The 23,314-nt window shown below is 40.3% G+C and overlaps 1 protein-coding gene across 1 annotated transcript in view; it reads right to left on the reverse strand.

Moving 5' to 3' along the window:
- raraa (retinoic acid receptor, alpha a) overlaps positions 1–12,493 on the reverse strand; it is a 397,838-nt gene extending 385,345 nt beyond the window's left edge. The window contains exon 1 of the mRNA XM_073071422.1: positions 12,341–12,493. The gene's annotated coding sequence lies outside the window, so the exon portion shown is untranslated. The remainder of the gene's footprint in view (positions 1–12,340) is intronic.
- Between the last annotated feature and the right edge of the window lie 10,821 nt (positions 12,494–23,314).

The following is a 23,314-nucleotide window of genomic DNA, read 5'->3' on the forward strand; positions in this document are numbered from 1 at the left end:
TAAAAATTCCCTCAGCACTCATCACAATCTCTGTCCTCAATCACCCTCTTCCCATGTCTCTGCGAAATGTGTCTGAAATGATTTCTTGGTTATTATTTTCCACAACTGTGACGTCACACATGATCCCAAGACGAACTCAGGCACATGTCCAGGAAACTTCCAGCACCTTCCATTTTCACTTGTACAATGTCAATTGAATTCTGTTCCTATATTTCAAACCCAAGTGAGATCAAGCAACTCAGCAAGCTTAGGAGACTGATTTTTAAAAATGTTTTACTGTCGAAAGTTAGTTTGAAAAGAAAATGAAACTATACTGTGATTGTTTCAATACAAACTGGTAAGAAGGAAGCCTACTGAAAAGCTGCGTGCTTTGACTACAGTAAGGGAAGAAATGGTTGTAAAGAACAAAGTGGCTAAACTCTCATACCCATTCCCTTTTGCGCTAAACCAAAATCTGGTGAGTATGAAATTTAGTCACAACCACTTTAACTGGCTATTGATCGCACTTCTATTTATGGAGCCTTGCTGTATTCATAATGGTCGCATGATTTGTCCACAAAATTACACCAATCAGTAATTAATTGATTTATGAAAACCTTTGGCCATCATAGTGTGCAGGGATATAAGCTAACAGGCAAGACTTTGGTTTTTGTTCATTCTGATTCTGAAATTAAGCAAAATTTAAATTCTCAGTTTACTGTAAATGTTTTAGTCTTGACCATCCTTTAATATAAAAAGAAATTGGAGCTGCTATAAATGTGTGAAATCTGGACTGGTAGTGAATAATAGTCTCACCGTAGCAATACAAGATGACAGTGTAAGTTGAAACTGATCCATTCCTATCCCTTTCTTCAATTTAGAAATGATTCCCCCTTTAGGCTCCCCTAATATCATGCAACATTCCTCATCAAAGAGGTCATTCAAGTGACCTATTCCTTGACCTCTGCCAATCCCACGCTGGACATGACTACTTGAAGCATTAAAAAAAATGACTTAAGGGATTATACACATTTTTGTATTCCCAAATGACTTTGCACAACAAATTCTCTTGAGTGAAATTAAGCAGCTAAAAACATTTATCATAATGGTCTATCACACATATATCAGTGCAGTATAATCACAGAATTTAACACCTAATCCCATTTACAACTGTGAATCTGAAGAAAGATTAAATACTTCCTATAAGGCATTATCATTTTTGCTTGGGTGGATTTTCTACTTGTTAAATATTTCAAAGGAAGTGAAACAAGTTTTCTAATCCTAGTGGTCTCAAAGAATAGTATAACTGTTAATGTTGCCTATTCTAGGAGCAAATAGCTGATAATACAAGGTTGCACTTGAGATAGTCAGACCGCCTCTCCCATGGGTACTGTGAAAGCAAACAAGTGAAAGTCCTTCATAACACCTCCACTTTGGAAGGAGTAAACTGAAGTAACAGAGCCACGGTGAGTGCTAAAGACAAGATAACTAAAGACAAGAGAACTCTACTGTGTATTTCCACTCCACATGATAGTTATGCCAGATTAACAGAAGAAGCAATAAAACCACCATGTTACAGTTTTGCACCTGGGGAGAAGAAAAGGGGCATGGTTTGGCCAATCAATTACAGTGGTAATTGGTTAATCTTCCAGTAGGTTCAGTGTCTTGAGCAGAAGTGCATTCACATTAAAGGAAATGGGCCAAATTGTTTCAAATTACAGCCTTTCAGCCAATACACAAGTAAATTAGGTAGTTAACAAGCAAAGGACAAAGTAGGAAAATAAACTGATGTTTCCAAAGTTCCATCACAAGTCCCATCCAAAAATAGAAGTGCACCATTAGTTCTGCACAAGATCAGTATCTCTAAACAGCTGCCCTAATGGCAATTTGACAAATTGATTATTGCCATTGGTTTGTCACAGCAGATTTATAATGAATTGGAATCATTTAATCAACACCTCTCCACAAAGGTGACGACATCTGCAGACAAAATTGCAGCTGGGTGCTCTATTGCTGTCAACAGTATATTCCAAAAGGCAATTTTTACAGACAAAGAATATGCTCATTGTAATTGTGTCTGTATGCGACTGAAGAACTGGCTGGAGTGATTTGGGGAAAGGATCCATTTCATTAGAAAATAACAGATACAACTTCTTTACTCAAATGTAGGGGTACATGCTTACATGTAGGGGTAATTCACAAAAAGCTGCAGTATAATTTAGTAGCCAAATAAAATGTTAAAGAGGCAAGAACTGAATCTACAGAAAATTTATAGAGCTTTTTTGACAGATAACAACTCTTCTTAAAATACTAGGGTACAGTTTTTAATGTGCCTTGATGGCATCAGGGAACATTCTTCCTGAAAAGTAAAATTGAGCAACAGTCCACACTATTATCTCAAGCAAAATTGGTATTAATATACGCTTTGGATTAAATGTAAGCAACATGGCTGATTTTGCTGCTTCTTCCCTACAGGATACGTTTTTATTGAATTTCCAGCAAAGTTCATGGCAGGCGAGATTGCATTTTTGCGGTCCCAGGTTTAACTCATCAGGTTTCCAACAGTGCTTCAGAATCATCATTGGTAAATTCACCAGCACAATTAGGGCCAAATGGTGATATTTCAGGGTTTGTAAGATTCACAGTTTAGAAAATAACTCTTCCATATTAATACTCAAAGAGTTGTAACAATAAGCAGTGTCACACATTCTAATCAGAAATGGTAATAGTATAACTTCAATTGAAAATATTTCATTCACAAGACCCTCCCCAGAAGAAGATTCTAAACTACAGATTGCTACTGAATAAAACAGAACATGACATTTCTTTACGAAATGAGACACAATTACTTCCATTTAAATTATCCCTTTCCTTCACATTGTAAAATGCAGAAAATACAAACCATGATCTCGAACAACTGTGGCAATGCAAAATATACCATGAAAAGGAACCTCAAACAAAACAGTGCATGTGCTATCTAAAATGATGGTGTGTGAATTATAGGATGCAAAAGTGATAAAAGTCACTGTATTCCATTCTATTCATTTCTATTCTTTTAATCAGAATCACTTTGTTGTGTCAAACCATTTGCAATTTGTTCCTACCTTTCATTCTACAGCCATTTAGTTTTAAACTGTCCTCAAAACAGGAATCCTCCACTAACACACACCATTTCAAATTAAATCCTCAAAATAGCATGGTGCCCTTAACAGTTAAAGAATGTTAAAAGTGAATCAATATTTAATTATCAGTTAGCACAATGACAGATAAATTAGATTGCTTCTGACTTTCAAATTGCACTTTTTTGTGCCTTAGAAATATAGTAAAGAAACTGGCCATTACATCCACCAGTTGATGATACCATTTCTTCTTTTAAGGGTTTCTGATTTTTCTGTTCATCAAAAGCTCTGAGCAACTCTTCAGTAAATAACCTACACTGACAGCTCAGTGCAGTACTGTGGGAGACGCAGCTCATTCTCATGAAAAATTAAACTCAGCTGCCATCTATCATTAGAACTCCAATGATACTGGTCACAGCAGCAACGGATGCTCCCAGTGGTCAATATTCCTCTCTCAACACCATTATAAAAACAACACATGAACTGGTAAAACAAACCATTACTGATAATAGGATCTTTATGTGTTGAAATGGCACATTAACTTAACTACCTAACTGCATGCCAAAGCAATTCATTTTATGCAGACTACTTTAAGATAATATTAAGATGGTTTACTTCCTTTTTTTTAAAACCAGAGGGTAGTTCATTCCTATTAAACTATGCTTACATAATTTAAAGTGGACTAGGGATCAGAGAGAGAATAAAAACTACAAGTAGAATAAAATAAATTGAATGACCCTGAAGATAAAAAATAAACCCAATGACATCTTAAGACTATTCTTTCTAAGTTTATTTGTTGGCAGTTTCATGATCTCCTTGTTAATTGTTTGTTGCATAAAAGCTTCAGGTATAACACAAAGGTGTCTTGTGAGCAATCAATAAATGCTGATTAAAGTGTCAGTGTTTCAGCACAGTGGAGCACTGGAATGTTTTAGAGTGCTGATGGGATACCTGCCCATTCATTCACACATGATGTCTGCACCATCATATTTTTGAGAGGAAATTAATTATAAATTCCTTTAAGCACCGGCTAGATGTAATAACTGACTTATAATGACTTAATCAGAAGTATAATCCCACTGCCAGTAGACGACCCTCCCTCATGGCATGTCTTCCCCCACCACTGTGCCTCATCTGCAACAAACCCAGACCACAATGTTTAAAAGCAAAATAGAAACAACAATTGTTGTAAATAAAGATCAGAAAAAGCAAGAGATACGCCCAGCAGCTCAGGTAGCATCTGTGGAGAAAGAAACAAAGGAAAAGTATAAAAACTGCAGAGGCAAAAACTTTGAATGTTAATTGTATTTTTCTCCTTATTTGCTGAGTATCTACTGCATTTTCTGTTTCTATATCATATTGCTTAATACTATCAGAAAAATATTTTGCTCTTTTTTTACATTTGGAACCCTGTACAGATGACCAAAAACTCTCTTGGCAAAAAAAGTACTGCTGGAGCACTTACATTCTAATTCTTATCCATATGATGATGATTAGAGTTGCAAAAAAACTTTTTCATCTGTTCCATGAAAATGGATTTGTGCACATCTGAATACTTGACCTATTTTAATAACATTTGCCTTTGCCTACCTGAATGCAGATGCTGGAAAAACTGATCACACAGAAAATATCATGAAAAGCCTCTGCCTTTATATAACACCTCTTTGACCGAGATGATGCACTACACAGTAAGTTTAAAGTAAATGTATTATTAAAGTACATATACTGTATGTCACCATATACAACCCTGAGATTCATTTTCTTACGAGCATGCTCAATAAATCCAAGAAAAACAATAGAATCAATGAAAGACTGCACCCAACATGGGGGACAACCAATGTGCAAAAAACAACTGTGCAAATACTAAATAAATAAATAAGAAATAAACATCAAGAACATGAGATTAAGACTCCTTGAAAATGAGTCCAAAGGTTGTGGGAACCGTTCAGTGATGGGGCAAGTGATGTTGAGTGAAGTTATCCTCCTGGTTCAGGAGCCTGATGGTTGAGGGATAGTAACTGTTCCTGAACCTGGTGGTGTGGGTCCTGTGGCTCCTGTACCTTCTACCTGATGGCAGCAGCGAGAAGAGAGCAATGTCTGGGTGGTGGATTCTTGATAATACATGCTACTTTCCTGCAATAACACTCTGTGTAGATGTACTCAATGGTAGGGAGGGCTTTGCCTGTGATGGACTGGGCCGCATCCACTATTTTCTGTATGATTTTCCATTCAAGTGTATTGGTGTTTCCAGACTGTGATGCAACCAGTCAATATACTCTCCACCACACATCTGCAGAAGTTTATCAAAGTATTAGATATCATGCCGAATTTTCGCAAACTTCTAAGGAAGTAGAGGCACTGCCGTGCTTTCTTCATAATGACACTTAAGTGCTGGGCTCAGGACAGATCCTCTGAAATGATAAGACTGAGGAAGTTAAAGCTGCTGACACTCTGCATCTCTGATCCCCCAATGAGGACTGGCCCGTGGACCTCTGGTTTCCTCCTGATACAAAGTATTCACTCCTCACAAACTATTCTAAAAATTATGCCATGGTGACCGTAGCCCTTCAACATCTTTCTCAAGTGGTTCTCCCTCATAGCTAAGCTGAAACAAAGGCCAGTAACTATAACAACGTGAAACATCACAACCAAGTCCCAACTTATTTTCGCTACACATCCATAAGTGTACAATCCAGTAAGGGACTGGGGGAAAGTGGATGTAGTGAACACATTGGGGGGGGGGGGGGGGGGAATGGAAGGGAAAAGTTAAACTTCTCCCAATGCAATCAAATACAAAATTATAATAGAAACACTCCACAGTTACTATCAAACAGTGCATCTAAATTCCTAATCCCATTCTAGATGCTTACACATGAGAACCATAACTTGTAAGACAAATAAAAAAATTCAATGCTAGAACATGATATCAGACATGATATGAAAAAAAAATCACAAGAGGTATTAATCCAAGCTGGTGTAGTTTCAAAAGTCTGGTCAATTAATTGGTATCCATTTATCCTTGAAGAAAGTAGTAAGGAACAAAAATTCATAATGTCTTATTTAACAATTTTGAGATGGTGGATGAAATCCAAAATTAAAATGTACTATTTTAAAAAAACTTATGTTCTCAATCCTAATGAAACAGAAGTTGGAATAATTAAGATTAATAAAAAGGAGCAGTACAGTGGCAGAGTGATTAGTGTTGCTCTGGAAAATCTCAGGCTGGGTGTTATATTGAATCTGGACATTCTCTCTGTGACCATGTGGATTAACCCTGCATGTTGGTTTCTTCCAATGTGCCAACAAAATAGCTAGTTGGTAACTTACTGATGTAGGAGGGTGGCAGGAGAATGGGGGGGGGGTAATTGACTGGGAAGTGGGTGGTCAGTGGTTGCTGTAGACATGGTAGACCAAAGAGCCTGGTTCCATCTGGTATATCTATTTTTAAATACATGGGATTCTGCAAATGATGAAAATCCAGGGCAACACACACAAAGTGCTGGAGGAATTCAGCAGGTCAAACAGCATATATGGAGACATTTTGGGCCAAGGAACTTCGTCAAGACTGGAAAGGAAGAGGGGAGAAGCCAAAGGTGGGGTGGGGGAGGGGAAGAGGAAAGGAGTACAAGGTGGTAGGTGTTAGGGGTGGTAATTATTTTTAGCTCACTTTTAAATTTTTGGTATTAAGTGGATAGTTAATTATACAAATAGTCTTTTGCCCCTTGTTAAGTTTGAGATACAAATTCCCTCAACGGTTCAATAAGTAATCCCAGTGACTAGCTGAATCCTGTATACCAGGGCCAAGGACAACAAAAGAAAAGTTATATAAATAGAACGGAAGCAAGAGAAAGGATTAAAGAGGACAGCTGTGAAGAATAGGAAAGGAAATACATAGAAGAGGGAGAAGAGAAAGGAAAAGAAATCAATAGTTTTGAAAAAAGCCCTACCTTAACTTTAGTAAAAGCTGAATAATCAGATAGGAGAGCTCATAAGTAAGAAAGACTAGCAAAAACACAATGAAATAGGATGCAGGAGTTGACAGGAAATGATAAATTAGTGGTGGTGGGGGTGTGAAGGGTGGAGGTGTTGATCAGCCTTATTTCTTGGGGAAAGTGACTGTTTTTGAGTCTGGTGGTCCTGGTTTAGATGCTACATAGCCTTCTCCCTGATGGGAGTGGAACAAACAGTCCATGAGCAGGATGGGTGAGGTCCTTCATGATATTGCTGGCCTTTTACTGGCACCTTTCTGTATATATGTCCTTGGTGGTAGGCTGGTGCCGGTGATGTGGTGGGCAGTTTTGTTTTGACTGCCCGTTGTAGGGCCTTCCTGTCCACCACAGTGCAGTTTCTGTATCGTGTGTAACTACACAGGTATTCGAAAGAATAATAAGCCAACATCAATCCTCAAATTATGACTAGTTGTACATTTGTGCTGGAAGTGGAATAAGTATCATGAAAGTGGATACAGGAAACAACTGAGTACAGCAAAGATCTTTTAGATTAGTGACAGTGTACAGTGACAGTATGAAGCAGTAGCATAGAAAATCATGGTATCAGGATGACAAATAGAAAAAGTGATTTTTGTTCTCCCCAGGAAGCATTTGTGTAAGTCACATATCGGCACTGTTAAATTGTATCAGTTAATCAGCAAGTAATAAAATTCTAAACGCAAGTTTCAGCAAAGACAGCCAAGACCTCTGAGCTTCATATTCCAACAGTAGCTGATGGCTTCCAAAGAAAGTTTCTGTATGACCAAACCAATACATCATTTGCCTTACATAAATATACAACAGACAATTAAAGGAACTAGGCCATGTTTTGGCTAATTTTGCAATACACAAGACCGGTTACAATAATCAGACAAAACTTTCTTTCTCTAAATTCTGTTTTCTATCATGTCCCTCTCCTTGGTGTGATGGAATCAATTTGTCGCTGAGTTACAAAGTCCTACATGCCACAAGATGCAGACATATTAAGAGACAGTGAGAATTAAATCAGGGCAACATTTTTGGGAAAAACCTCATTGTGAGCAACGGTAAAACAACTAAGAATATTGACTTCTATTCAAAAATCTTCAGAAAATGGATTTTAAAGGTTGATTTTCTTTTTCAAAAAGGCAATATCAAACATCATTTAAAAATTTTGTAAATATAGCCCAGCTGAACAGGAGATAATAACAATAAAAATTGGGTAAACTTTTTCAGGCTTGACAGGCCACAAGTCAATTTCCTTTGGAGTACATTTTTCTATAATCATAACAACAAGGAAAATGTGTGTTGGCCCCTTTTGTTCAGGGTAGATGGAATGCATTGGCACAGCACAGAAAAATACAGGTCCACAATTGTCAGTTTTGCTGTGTGGATGCAATAAGAACATGCACACATACAGCCAATATAAAATGTGAAAACAGATTGTCCTGCACAGAAATTCTCCATCCAGTACCCCAGTTTTCTCTACCTCCACCCTTTTTTCTATAAACAGAAACACAAATTCTACAGACAAGTGCCCTGTAGCATCTTTACTAACAAGCTAACAAATGACGTAACATTAACGACCACGGCAATGCTAGAAATAGTTCCCATTAAAAGTCCAAGCTAACATTTCAATGAGAGTCGATGAATATCATCCAAAATTGTAATCACAACAGATTTCAAATCTAGGAATGCAAACACTAACAATAGAAGCCCCTGTGCCTTTGCTCACTCTAAGTATCAGTACACTTAACATGGGTCAATAACTGAACTTTGCACTTACCAACTTTGGATGGTTCAGTTCATCGCCTTATAAAGGGAAAAAAATATTTTATTCACTGCTTTCATCTGGTAGCAATGTGTGGTATAAATATTAGAGAGTAGATAAGGCTCTCAACAGCTTCACTGGACCAGTTGATAGATAAGGCAACTGGGAGTGGAAGCCAGTTTGGCTCATGTGGCGTCCTTTCAATTTTAGGGTTATTTATATTATTGATTTTTTTAAAAATTAGGAAAGCAGAAAATCGCGTGACCGACCACTGCATTCAATTGCCTGATGTGACCTTCTGTTGAGTGAGCATCAAGACTGTAATTTAACCCAATATACTGTAACATGGAAAGTTATTGTTTCGGTAAAGTCCAATCCAACTTTATTTCACTTCTGTCTGAAATACTACACTACAGGCAAAACCCAAGACATAATTCAATATTTTCTATTTTGAAAACAATTTTAAAGATTTACTATTTTAGAAAACTGATGCTGATGTGCTGAAACAGTTAACTGAATAGATGAGTAAAACATTAAGTAGGTTTTGATCTTTTATTTTGGTTGCCAGCCTCCAACTCCTGTGACAGTCAAATGTTGCTGGCAACAAAGCTATGAACAACTTGCCAGGTTCTTAAGATGTACAGCCAAGAAAATCAGGTTTTTAGTGGCCTCCTGATTATAGTGGGATTTGCCATTCCAGTAGCAACACATTTTGGTTGTTACATTTATACAACAGCGAAATATCACACATTAAAAAAGATTTTCTCTGTAGTGACTTTAGCATACTGCATGCAAATTGCTAAAATATTACAAAACTTGCAGAATGAGTGTACTACAATCTACTGATTTTCAATGAAAACTTGCTGCATTATTGCAAGCGCAGGAAGAATGCACAAGTAGCTCCCAATATTCCAGCTGAAGTATTATAACAATCAAATTGTAGAAAATTCTCAATGTGGAAGGCCACTTGGCTCATCAGGGCTATGGACAAAGAGCTACTTGAGGGAAAGGAAAGGGTTAATGTATGAGGAGTATCTGATGGCTCTAGGCTTGTATTTGCTGGAGTTCAGAAGAATAGGGGGAGGGAAGAGATCTCATTGAAACCTATTGAATATTGAAAGACCTAGATAGAATGGATGTGGAGTGGATGTTTCCAATAGAGGGGAAGTCTAGGACCAGATGGCACAGTCTCAGAATAGAAGGGCACCCCTTTAGATCAGATATAAGGAGTAATTTCAGAGGGTAGTGAATCTGTGGAATTCTTTGCCACAGATGCTGTGGAGGCCAAGTCACTGGGTATACTTAAAGCAGAGGTTGATTGGTACTTGATTAGTAAGGGTGTCAAAGATTACAGGGAGAAGGCAAGAGAATGAGAGTTGAGAAGTATAATAAATCAGCCATGATGGAATGGTAGAACAGACTTGATGGGCCAAATGGCCTAATTCTGCTCCTATGCCTTACAGTCTTCAGAACTATCTAACCCTCCATAATTCATATTATTTAAATCAGTAGTTCCCAACCACCGGGCATGTGATTTGGTGGTATGAAGCGATATGAGTCAGCTGCATATCGTTTCCTCGTGGCCCGGCAGCACATGCTTTGCGGCCCGGTGGTTGGGGACCACTGATTTAAGTGACATCAGTTGCAGAGGAAAGTCTAGCTTATCCAATCATTCCTCCGCTGTACCTTTACACTCATGGTAACATCTTCATTGATCTCCCCTGCATCCTAGCCCATGCAATTGCATCTTTCCTGTAATGAGGTGATTGGAACCGTGCACCCAAAAATAGTTGACTAATGAAGTGTCATCTATACAGTAATTCACCCAAATCCTACTCTGCAAGCCTCACCTAATAAAACAGAACACTGCATATATGTTTTAACCACCTTTCTGACCCATGTGACCATCTCTACATCTCTGTGGATATGTACTCCACAATTCCTTTGTACCTCTATCTAACCTAATAAAGCTCCAGTAATAAAACAGTCTTTGATTTTGACAATTACTACACATTGCTTCCTTTGAAGGAGGCCATGGATCCAATTTGCTACTTTCCCATAAATCCTTTGGGGTTTAAAATTTTGGACTGGCCTACCATATGGGACCTTCTCAAAAGCCTTTCTGAAATCAAGGAGATGTCAGAAAATTCTGACCACTTCTTGTATTCTTAGATAAATTAAAATTTTTGCATTATAGGATGTTAACAAATCCATGCCCAACTTATGTGAATTTCTAAACAAATGTCAAACAGCCTTTTAAGAACCAATGCCAATAATTTTGCCATCTGACAGGTATGGCCTATGGATAGCGAGAGGCTGCTCCCAATAGCAGAGGGCTATAGGACAGGATGTTAAAGAAGAAAATAGAATCATAGAACACTACAGCACACAAACAGGCCCTTTGGCCCATCTAATCTGTGCTGGACCATTTATCTGCCTACTCCCATCGACCTACAGCCAGATCATAGCCTTCCATAACCTCCCAACCATGTACCTATCCATATTTCTCTTAAATGTTGAAATCGAACCCACATCCACCACTTGCCTTGGTAGCTCGTTCCACACTCTCACCACCCTCTCAGTGACTTAACACAGCAAGAGATTGATAATCAGCAAAAACACAAGAGACTGCAAATGCTGGAATCCATCGCAACAAACAAACTGTGAGAGGAACTTAGCCGGTCCAGCAGCATCTGAGACCGGGCCGGGGGGTGGGGGGGAATATTGTTGATGTCTGAGGTAAACACCCTGCATCAAACAGTTCAGTCCAAGTTACATTACTAAAAGTTAATATACTATTTTAAAAACTTAATAACAATAGAAATCACTACAGGATAAATTCACCAATTTTATTGGACAGTCTTGCAGGTTTGATAAACATTCCCTTACCTCATTTCCAACTAGCACCTGAGTATCCTTCCCAGTGGGAATATAGTGGATTTACTGTAATGAACAACACTTTGAGAACTGCCTACAGTAGACCCCAAGTTACCATTTTCAATGAGGCATATCACCAAATGCTCCCAATGAAATAAAATGATGAATCTGAATTAAGTATCCTTTCAACCTCTAAAAACTCATTCACATGCCCAGAAATACAGCAATACGGCAAAGTATCAAGCTTACACATTTTCTTCAACAACACTGTTCAAATTCTAATCTATGACTAAAAGTACTACACATCTATTAATGGAGTTCACAGACTTTGACAAAGTATTTCTGAAGAAAGTTGCTGAAGCTTCAATGCTAATACACAAAAATTAAATGCAACCAACAAGTAAAATGTGACAGTCCTATAGCTGATAATCTAATAAATATAACACTCATTCATTTCACAGGACAAAAATTTATTTTCATTAGCCAACTCCAGCAAACTTAAGAAAAAGAACTGGAAGATAGTGAGACCTAAATCATTGGAGCTGAGTAATGCACTTCGATACAAATTTGCAACCTCCAACCCCCAACCTCCCCACAAAAATGCCACTTCCCAGAGAGCTACATACCTTCACAGGCCTTAGAGACTTACTGAATAAAGATATGTGATCAAGCTGAAACATTCACACCTAAATCACTATATTTTAAAAAAGCCAAAGAAAAGTACAGCTGTCAGACCAACACAGGCCGGAGAAGGAAATCTGCTTCACCAACTCTTCAGAATCTGCCATTAATCTGCACATCCTGTATTATGCTCCACCTCTGCTTCCTAAGGACAGCAGAAGTCATGAGACCCAAACCTGCAGTGCGCATGGGTGCCAGTAGCAGCAGAGTCTTGTCTGTGTGCCAGTGGTTCTAGTGTGGCGTGCATTCAGCCGTAAATCACAATGTCAGCTTGAGTCACAGTCACACTGTTTAAGCGGGTTTGACATTTACAGAATAGAGGAGGGTTCTGGAGGAGAGAAGCAGGGAGGGGAGTGGTGAGGGAGGGGAGTGGTGAGGGGGGAGAGTGGCGAGGGGGGAGTGGAGAGAGGGGGGAGTGGAGAGGGGGGAGTGGAGAGGGGAGTGGAGAGGGGGGGAGTAGCGAGGGGGAGAGTGGCAAAGGGGGGAGAGTGGAGAGGGAGAGTGGCGAGGGGGGAGTGGAAGGGGCAGTGGAGAGGGGGAGTGGAGAGAGGGGGGAGTAGAGAGAGGGGGCGGCGAGGGAGAGGGGGCGGCGAGAGATAGAGATATCTGAACACAACTGTAAATACAAGTGAAGGGTACTATGCTTTCATTGACATAAATCGGTCACTGTTTGACTTCTGTTCCTGGTATTTATATTGACTTGCTCTACTCTATTTCTGACTGAGCAATAGCAATATTGTAACATGTTTAGTGCTGCAGGAAGGGAACAACCCTACTGATTAAACCACAAGGTACAACTGAATCATTTCTCAAGTAGCCTACTCCAGCAGCACAGCCACGACAGGACGTTTATTATAATCATTAGTGGATGCGTGGGAGGAGTAGGGTGCACGGAGCAAGGAGAGGGGGTTGTGAGCAAACACGAATCAAAAGAAATCATTTAACAATTCGCACAGCCTCACCTCTGACCTCTAAACTTGTTCCAGGTGTGATATCTGTCGTAAACGACTGCATCTTTATATTGATCAGATTTTCTTTTCTGCTTCTGAAGACTAGCCTGCGCGTGCTGTCATTTCCCTTTCCTTTTAAATATCTGGAGTCGAAACTCATTATACTGGGTAGGGCTTCTGAAAGGCCGAACATATGGGACTAGTTTCTAAAGTTTATTTTAATAAAATTCACAGCTTTAACCCAGCAGCATATTGATATCACACATTTTTAAAATCTACTCTGAATATTAAGTTTCTAACACAAAAGAATGCAGCCAAATCAGACAGAGCACGTGTTGCATGCTTGTTCTGTAAAAATCGTAAGACCATCAATTCTTCCTGCTTCTGCTGATATCAAGAGTAATCAGAGAAACTCTTTTGAACAGCTATTTCCTTTTGGGTGCATGAGGTGGGGTACGGGGCAGCTCTCATCTTCATGGTTAACACATTTTTGCACTTATTTTCTTAAGAGATTAGCACTGTATGTGGCATTGAAATATCAAAATATGAAATTGATATATCCAATCATAGTGAGGCAGCAATGACAATGACAAAACAAACAGAATGCTGAATATCTGAACAGTACTGTTGATATTAGTGAATGTCTTTAAGCACTTGCAAATCTCTAGAAGGAACAGTATAATGGGGAAAGGATATTACGTGTCCTCTGCACCTTTTGCTAAATGTGATCTCTGCTTTACTTTGAAGTTGCATATTAGTGCTCCTTGGTACTACAGCTAAAGCAGAGTTCCAAATGTTCTCCATGCGTAATCACACTGCATCATTCCGAACATCTCCCTGATCTCTTCTGCAGCTAGGAGCAGCTGCATCAGTATTGAGATGCAGCCAATGGGCATGACACCGCCATTAATTGCACCAAAATTCTCAAAATGGTTGCAAAGAAAAAGCATTTCAGGATGTATATTGTATACATTTCTCTGACATTAAATGTACCTTTGAAAAACGTTCTCTGTTCTGGATACTAGCTAGAGTGATCCATGCTACCATTATTATACATTTCAGAAACCTTGTTTGATCAGAAGCTTAGAGACTGTGGAAAAGGTAAGATGCAGATTATGTTTGAGGAGGAGAGTGAACTTGTTCTCTACAGCACACCCCCATACCAATATACTTGCAAGTAGGCTGCTTTTAAAAATACAGTATGCAAAGTGGAATTTGCCTGGTGCCCAGGTCACATTAGTCTGGGCAAGCAATTTAATTATCCTTTTATCCTGGATCATATCAGTCAACCCAACCTAATTAAGAAAGCCACCAATATTTTTAGTAGTGTCCTATGAGGAATGTAAAGGAAGCAACAATCCTTCCTAATGGCAACATCTTTGTACAGGTTAGAAAGGTCTGTCTCAACCTGACCAATCCAGATCTCCAAAGCCCAAAGCAGAAATACTCCAGTTACAGTAGGTGTGTGCAAGAAAAAATGCAAATATTTGGGAGCTTGGGATCTGTCAAAAAAAACTCTTTGCATTTTAGCCAAATGGATGCTGTTTTTATTCAATCTCATTAAAAGCTCTTTACATTGATGATAGGTTAAGGGTATACAGTGCATGCAGTGTGAGGCATCTAAAGAACATGCTGTGCCAAGTAATACACTTTGATTTATTGTTATTGCTCGTCTTACTGTTTGGTTAAGAGTTTTCTGCCTTCAATAAGGATTTCACTCAATAGCTCTACCTCTGTCATTTGCCTTAACAAGTATCAGCAGAAAGTATCTATAGACACAACAGTGCATAAAAATGAATTAAAGTGCTCAGTGAAGGGAAAGAGAATGCAGCTATTATTATTAAATGAGCTAGAGCACAATAGTCACTCTTTTATTTCTTCATTCTACGTTATAATAAAGAGGATCTGTGGACTTAATAGCTTTCCAAAGACTTATGGATGAAGCAACATGATCAGAATAGATAACAACCAATCTGAGGTGCTTCAGGCACAGTATTGTATGGTTACTGACAATGGAACTGCACTGCTACCAAATAGCTGTCATCCGGAGGAGCGAATCTGAACTGCATAATGAACATCAGTAGAGACACAAGAAGCTGCAGATGGTGGAGCAGCTTAGTGGGACAGGCAGCACCTGTGGAAGGAAATGGACAGTCAAAGTTTGATAGAACATAGAAATTTACAGCACATTACAGGTCCTTGGGTCCACAATGTTGAGCCGACCATGTAACCTACTCTAGAGACTACCTATAATTACCCTAGCACATAGCCCTCTATTTTTCTAAGCTCCATGTACCTATCTAAGCTTGTAAAATACCATATTTTATCCTCTTTCACTGCTGCCACCAGCAGTGCATTCCACGCACTCACCACTCTCAGTGTGAAAAACTTACTCTGACATCCCCTCGGTACGTACAAAAAAGCTGGATGAACTCAGCAGGTCGGGCAGCACCCTCAGTAGCTATTTCCAAGCAACTTAAAACTATGCCCACTCGTTAGCCATTTCAGCCCTGGGAAACAGCCTCTGGCTATCCACACGATCAATGCCTCTCATCATCTTATACACCTCTATCAGGTCACCTCTCATCCTCTGTTGCTCCAAGGAGAAAAGGCCAAGTACACTCAACCTATTCTCATAAGGCATGCTCCCCAATCCAGGCAACATCCATTGTAAATCTCCTCTGCACTCTCTCTGTAGTATCCTTCCTGTAGTGAGGTGACCAGAACTGAACACAGTACTCCAAGTGGGTTCTGACCAAAGTCTTATATAGCTGTAACATTATCTCACAGGTTTTGAACTCAGTCCCAAGGTTGATGAATGCCAACACACCATATGCCTTCTTAACAACACTATCAACATGCGCAGCTGCTTTTAGTCTCCTCTCGACATGGACCCCAAGATCTTTCAGATCCTCCACTCTGCCAAGAGTATTACCATTTATATTATATTCTGTCTTCAAACTGGACCTACCAAAATGAACCACTTCACACTTACCTGGGCTGAAGTCCATCTACCACTTCCTAGCCCAGTTCTGCATCCTATTGATATCCTGCTGTAACCTCTGACAACCCTCCAGACTATCCAAAACACCCCCAACCTTTGTGTCATCAGCAAACTTACTAACCCACCCTTCTACTTCTTCATCCAGGTCATTTATAAAAATCACAAAGAGGAGGGGTCACAGAACAGATCCCTGCGGAACACCACTGGTCACTGGCCTCCATGCAGAATATGAACCATCTACAACCACCCTTTGCCTTCTGTGGGAAAGCCAATTCTGGATCCACAAAGCAAGGTCTCCTTGGATCCCATGCCTCTTTACTTTCTGAAGGAGCCTTGCATGGGGTACCTTATCAAATGCCTTACTGAAATCCATATACTACTTCCATTGCTCTACCTTCATCAATGTGTTTTGTTACATCCTCAAAGAACTCAATCAGGCTCGTAAGACACAACCTGCCCTTGACAAAGCCATACTGACTATCCCTAATCAGATTATGTCTTTCCAAACGCTCATAAATCCTGCCTCTCAGGATCTTCTCCAACAACTTGCCCACCACTGAAGTCAGACTCACTGGTCTATAATTTCTTGGGTTATCTCTACTCTCTTTATTGAACAAGGAAACATTTGCAACCCTCCAATCCTCTAGTACTTCTCCCATCCCTATTGACGTAAAGATCATTGCAAGAGCTTAGCAATCTCCTCCCTCACTTCCCACAGTCACCTGGGGTATATCTCATCCAGTCACAGTGACTTATCCAACTTTATGCTTTTCAAAAGCTCCAGTATATCCTCTTTCTTAATGTCTATATGCTCAAGTGTTTCAGCCCACTGCAATTAATCCCCACAATTGCCAAGGTCTTTTTCCCTGGTGAATACTGAAGCAAAGTATTCATTAAGTACCTCCGCTACCTTCTCTGACTCCATGCACACGTTTCCACTATCACACCTGATTGGTCCTATTCTCACATGGTTCATTCTCTTGCTCTTCACATACTTGTAGAATGCCTTGGGGTTTTCCTTAATCCTGCTCACCAAGGCCTTCTCATTGCCCCTTCTGGCTCTCCTAATTCCATTATTAAGCTCCTTCCTAGCAGCCTTGTAATTTTCTAGAGCTCTAACAGTACCTAGTTTCTTGAACCCTTCGTAACCTTTTCTTTTCTTAACTAGATTTTCTACATACTTTGTACACCATAGTTCTTTAACTCTACCATCCTTTCCCTGTGACAATGGAATATACCTATGCAGAACTCCATGCAAATATTTCCTGAACATCTGCCACATTTCTGCTGTGCATTTCCTTGAGAACATCTGCTTCCAACTTATGCTCCCAAGTTCTTGCCTAATAGCATATTTCCCCCTACCCCAATTAAATGTTTTCCCAAATTATCTGCTCCTATCGCTATGGTGAAGGAGATAGAGTTGTGGTCACTACCTCTAAAATGCTCTCCCACTGACAGATCTGACACCTGACCAGGTTCATTTTCCAATACCAGATCAAGTACAGACTCTCCTCTAGTTGGCTTATCTACATATTGCATCAGGAAACCTTCCTGAACACACCTAACAAACTCCACCCCATCTAAACCCCTTGCGCTAAGGAGATGCCAATCAATATTAGTAAAGTTAAAATCTCCTATCACAACAACCCTATTATTATTGCACTGTTCCAGAATCTGCCTCCCTATCTGCTCGATATCCCTGTTACTATTGGGGGGGGGGGGGTCTAAAAAACACTCAGGAGAGTTATTGTCCCTTTCTTGTTTCTGACTTCCATCCACACTGATTCAGTAGACCATCCCACCATGACTTCCTCCTTTTCTGCAGCCAAGACACTATCCCTAATTAGGAATACCACGCCCCCACCTCTTTTGCCTCTCTCTCTGTTCTTCAAAAGCCTGGCACACTCAGCAGCCATTCCTGCTCCTGAGACATCCAAGTCTCTGCAATGGCCACAACGTCACAGTTCCACAAATTGATCCACGCTCTAAGTTCATCCGCCTTGTTTATGATGCTTCTTGCATTAAAATAGACAAATCTCAAACCATCAGGCTGAGTGCATCTTTGCTCTAACATCTGCCTATCCTTCCTCACAAACTCCCTACAAGCCATCTCTACTTGTGCTCCAACCTCCGCATCCTCTCCCTCTTCACTTCGGTTCCCACCCCCCTGCGAATCTTGTTTAAATCCTCCCCAACAGCATTAACAAACTTCCCCGCCAGGATATTGGTCTCCCTCAGACTTAAGTGCAACCCGTCCTTTTTGTACAGGTCACACCTGCCCCAGAAGAGGTCCTAATGATCCAAAAATCTGAATCCCTGCCCCCTGCTCCAATCCCTCAGCCACGCATTTATCCTCCACCTCATTCTATTCCTATTCTCACTGTCGCGTGGCACAGGCAGTAATCCTCAGATTACTACCTTTGAGGTCCTGCTTCTCAGCTTACTTCCTAACTCCCTGTATTCTGCTTTCAGGACCTCCACCCTTTTTCTACCTATGTCATTGGTAGCAATATGTATCACGACCTCTGGCTCCTCACCCTCCCATTTCAGGATATTGTGGACACATTCAGAAACATCATGAACCCTGGGACCTGGGAGACTACCATCCTTGTTTCTTTTTCGCGTCCATATAATCGCGTATCTGTCCCCCTAAATATAGAGTCCCCTATTACCGCTGCCCTCTGAGCCACAGGGCCAGACTCAGTGTCAGAGGCACGGCCACTGTAGCTTCCCCCAGACAGGTCATCTACCCTCCCACCCCCCACTGTTGGACGAGTGTTTTGAACAAGTTCAGAGAGCAGAGACAAGATTAACCAAGGAAGCACAGGTCATGAATAAATAGAAAAAAATAAGGTTTGAAAAACAAAAATGGAGGCAACTGACTATCATCTGGAACACGGAATGATAAAGCAAGACACAGTTAAATAGCTTATCATTCTGGAAAACCCAACTCTACAATAGTCAAAGATTAAATAAAGTGCTACTGAAATTACAAAAATCTGATAAAAACCTAAAAAAAAATCTGTGTCTCTAAGTTTAGAAACCATCTTGAGTCAAAGGAAATGACTGGACATACACAGCATCTGTACAGATTTTTATAAATAATAATGGTTATTTAGTTAGCAGCTACTGTGGAGCACCTCTCAAATTAGGCCACCCACAGAAATTCATCTTGAGACATACAAAATAATGGCATCCAAACTGAGATCTTAATTGGCTCACAACAGACCTAATCACTGTGTAAACTGTTGTGAAGTATCACTGAACCATCTCCCCAATACTTGTTTTCCAGACGTTCTCATCTCCTACAAGCTTCCCCATGGAGTGAAGCTAATTTGCAAAAAAATGAGAAAACATTCAATCTATGTCACCTCCGTGCCAGAACCAAGGTCACTCAACTTTAAAGGTCATCCTACAGCACACAGACACTAGTAAAATACACAGAAAAAGGAACAAGAATTCATACTTTCTGGCTGATCCACCACCTCAAAACCACATTCCTGCTCTGTTTCCAAGATTCTTGATGCCTTTAGTGTCTCTTAATCCACCTCCATCTTAAGTATATTCAATGACTTAGATGCTACAACCTTCTGAAGCCACCAACTCAACAGAGGAACCACAGAGAGTGAAGAACTTTCTCTCTCTGGTCCTATCATGGTTCAGATGTAGTCAGACCTCAAAAGATTGTGGCAGCCAAGTTATTGAATATACTATACTCACAAAAGAGATAGACAGATTTTGTGATACAAAAGACATTAAGCTCTTTCTTTCCCCAATACTGACCTCACTGCCCTACAAGTGAAAACCTGCTTCACCTGCATTTTTCATTTGTCACACATTCATCTTGTTACTCACAGTTCATTTATGCCTCAAGGTAGGGATCTAAAGGATACAAGCTTTGGGGTTCTAGATTTCACCTTAGACCCTAGATTTCAACTCTCAGTCCTACCTATAGCACTGTTACCTACATAGATCATAATACATGAATCCTCTCAACTCGCACTTCAGGTTCCTTCCTAGCGTGAAGATGTTCCTTACCCTGGCACGAGGTAGACATCATAGCTTTTGTGTTTTAGGATGCAGAGAACCACACGGACTCCTGCTACAACCACTTTTTGTTTTACTCTCTTCATTTGATCAGCTTTCTGCACTATATAGTGGCAGTCAGTAAGCCTGTCTTCCCCATAGCACCACATATGCCTTCAAGAGCAGGATAAACAGCTACAAGCATAGAGGCCCTTGTCTCCTGAATCCCTGTCCTTCTCTTGTTTGCAGTCAAATCCTCCTGTCCCCAACTACATTCAACAGTAAAATATTTAATCCAAGGAGTGTGATGCCTCTTTAAGCAAAACATCCAGGTAAGCCTCTTCCTCCCAGACTTTTCATACATACATCTGTAGGCCAAGTTTCAATTCATTGTCAATTCATTCACTGAAGCATTCAAGAGAATAGGCCTTACATTTATAATCCTCAAGCAACCTGCTCCCGTTATACAACTCAATAAAGGTCCACAGGAGAGCAATCGAAAGTGCCAGCCTACTTCCTATATCAGGCGAGAACTCTTAGGGATAGGAATTATGAGCATTTAGAAAACCATGGTCTAATTAGGGAAAGCCAGCATGATTTTGAGTGGAGTAAGTCATGTCTTACTAACAAGATTGAGTTTTTTTGACAAGGTGATGAGGGTGATTGATGAAGGTAGAGCTGTGGATGTTATCGACATGGATTTTATTCAGGCCTTTGACAAGGATCCTCATGGGAGGCTCATCTAGCAGATTATGATGTATGGGATCAATGGTGAATTAGCCATTTGGATTCAGAACTGACTTGCCATGGAAGACAGGGGGTAGTGGTTGAAGGGACTTATTCTAACTGGATGTCTGTGATTAGTGGTGTTCTGAAATGATCTGTACTGGGACCTCTGCTACTTGTGATGTACATAAATTACCCAGATGAAAATGTAGATGGGTAGGTTGGCAAGTTTGAAGATGATACAAAGATCGTTGGTGTTGAGGATAGTGTCGATGACTGGAAAAGAATACAGCGGGATATAGATCAGTTACAGACATGGGCAGAGAAATGGCAGATTGATGACACAGACAAATGTGAAGCGTTGCACCTTGGTAGGTCAAATGTACAGAGACAGTTCACTTTTAAGGGCAAGACCCTGAACAGTGTTGATGAGCAGAGGGACCTTGGGATCCAGAAGTTCATAGCTCCCTAAAAGTGGCTACACACATTGATAGGGTGGCTGAGAAGGCATATGGCATACTTGGCTTTGTTCTTTGAGGCATTGAGTTCAAAAGCCAGGAAGTTACGTTGCAGCTTTATAAAACTCTAGTTAGGCCAAGTTGTTTCTCTCTTTATTAGACTTCTATAACTGTCTGTTCAATGTTCCTTTATTCTATCAACTCTTCATAAAATGATTGTGAAGCAACAAACTTTGTGCCTCTTTCCTGACTTATGAAAGAACTTCGAACCAAGAACATCAGAATCCAACAGCAGCGTCTGGAGTATTACACACAGTTCTGGTCTTCCATTATAGGAAGGATGTTAAGGCTTTGGAAAAGGTACATAAAAGGTTTAGTAGGATGCTGCCTGGAGCAGATGGCATATGCTATAATGAGAGGTTGGACAAACTTGGGTTGTTTTCACTGGAGCGAAAGAGACTGAGGGGAGATCTGATAAGGTTTATGAGAGGCATAGATAGAGTAGACAGACAGTATCTTCTTTCCAGGGTTGAAATATCTAATATCAGCAGGCATGTATTTAAGGTAAATTCAAAGGAGATGTAAGGGGCATATTTGTTTGTTTGTGGGTTCCCCCGCCCCCCTCCACAGAGTGTGATAGGTGCCTGGAACGTGTTGTCTGAGTGCTGATAGAGGCAGAAACAGTATGGACTTTTAAGAGACATTCAGATAGGCCCAGAAAATTAGTTTAGTTGACCATTTGATTATTAATTTAATTGATTCAGCACAATATTGTGGGCCAAAGGGCCTGTTCCTGTGCTATGTTCTCTGTTCCATCTCAGCAGTCGACCTTCAAGAAAGCAGACATCAATGATGAAATTCACCATCACCTTCAGTGCACTAGACCCGTCTTTGGCCATCTCTGAAAAAGAGTAAAGATCAGTTCCTTCAGCCTGGCACTAAGTTCATTAACTACTACTCAGCAGTGATCACTACCCTCCTCTACATTTCTGAAACGTTGCCTTCCATTACAGCAGTGAACTGAATACACAGGATAGACAACACTGATGCAAGTCAAACAGTATCTATGGAGAGAAGTAAACAATTGACAATTTAGGCTCAGACCTTTCAACCAGTACTTGATTAAAGGTCTAGGCCCAGAATATTGACGGTTTACTCACCATCATGGATACTTCCTCACTTCCTCCAGCATTTTCTGTATGTTCTTCAAGATTTCCAGCATCTGCAGAATCTCGTGTTTGTCTCTATTAATGTTATCTTTGCAAAATTCTACAAACCACTGGAGGAAAGCAAACCCATGTCAATGTTCTAACCCAAGCCGACATGCCTAGTAACACACCAGAATTGCACTCAGTTAGCTCTGGTGGGTAGGCAATGTCATTTGAATGGTCAGTCTCCAAAAACAAATGTGCTACATGGCAACACACATAAAATGCTGGAGGAACTCAGCAGGCCAGGCAGTATCTATGCAAAAGAGTAAACGGCCAATATGTTGCGCCGTGACTCTTCATCAGGACTGGAGGAAAAAGATGAGAAGTCAGAGCAAGAGGGTAGGGGAGGAGATGAAGTAGTGCAAGGTGGTAGGTGATTGGTGAAACTGGGAGGGGAGGGAGGGGTGAAGTAAAGAGCTGGGAAGTTGACTGGTGAGAAAGGTAAGGGGCTGAAGAAGTGGGAATCTGATAGGAGAGGGTGGAAGAACATGGAGGAAAAGGAAGGGGGAGGAGCACCGGAGGGAGGTGATAGGCAGGTAAGGAG

Source organism: Hemitrygon akajei, chromosome 18 (genome assembly GCF_048418815.1).
Source record: "Hemitrygon akajei chromosome 18, sHemAka1.3, whole genome shotgun sequence".
Lineage (NCBI taxonomy): Eukaryota > Metazoa > Chordata > Chondrichthyes > Myliobatiformes > Dasyatidae > Hemitrygon > Hemitrygon akajei.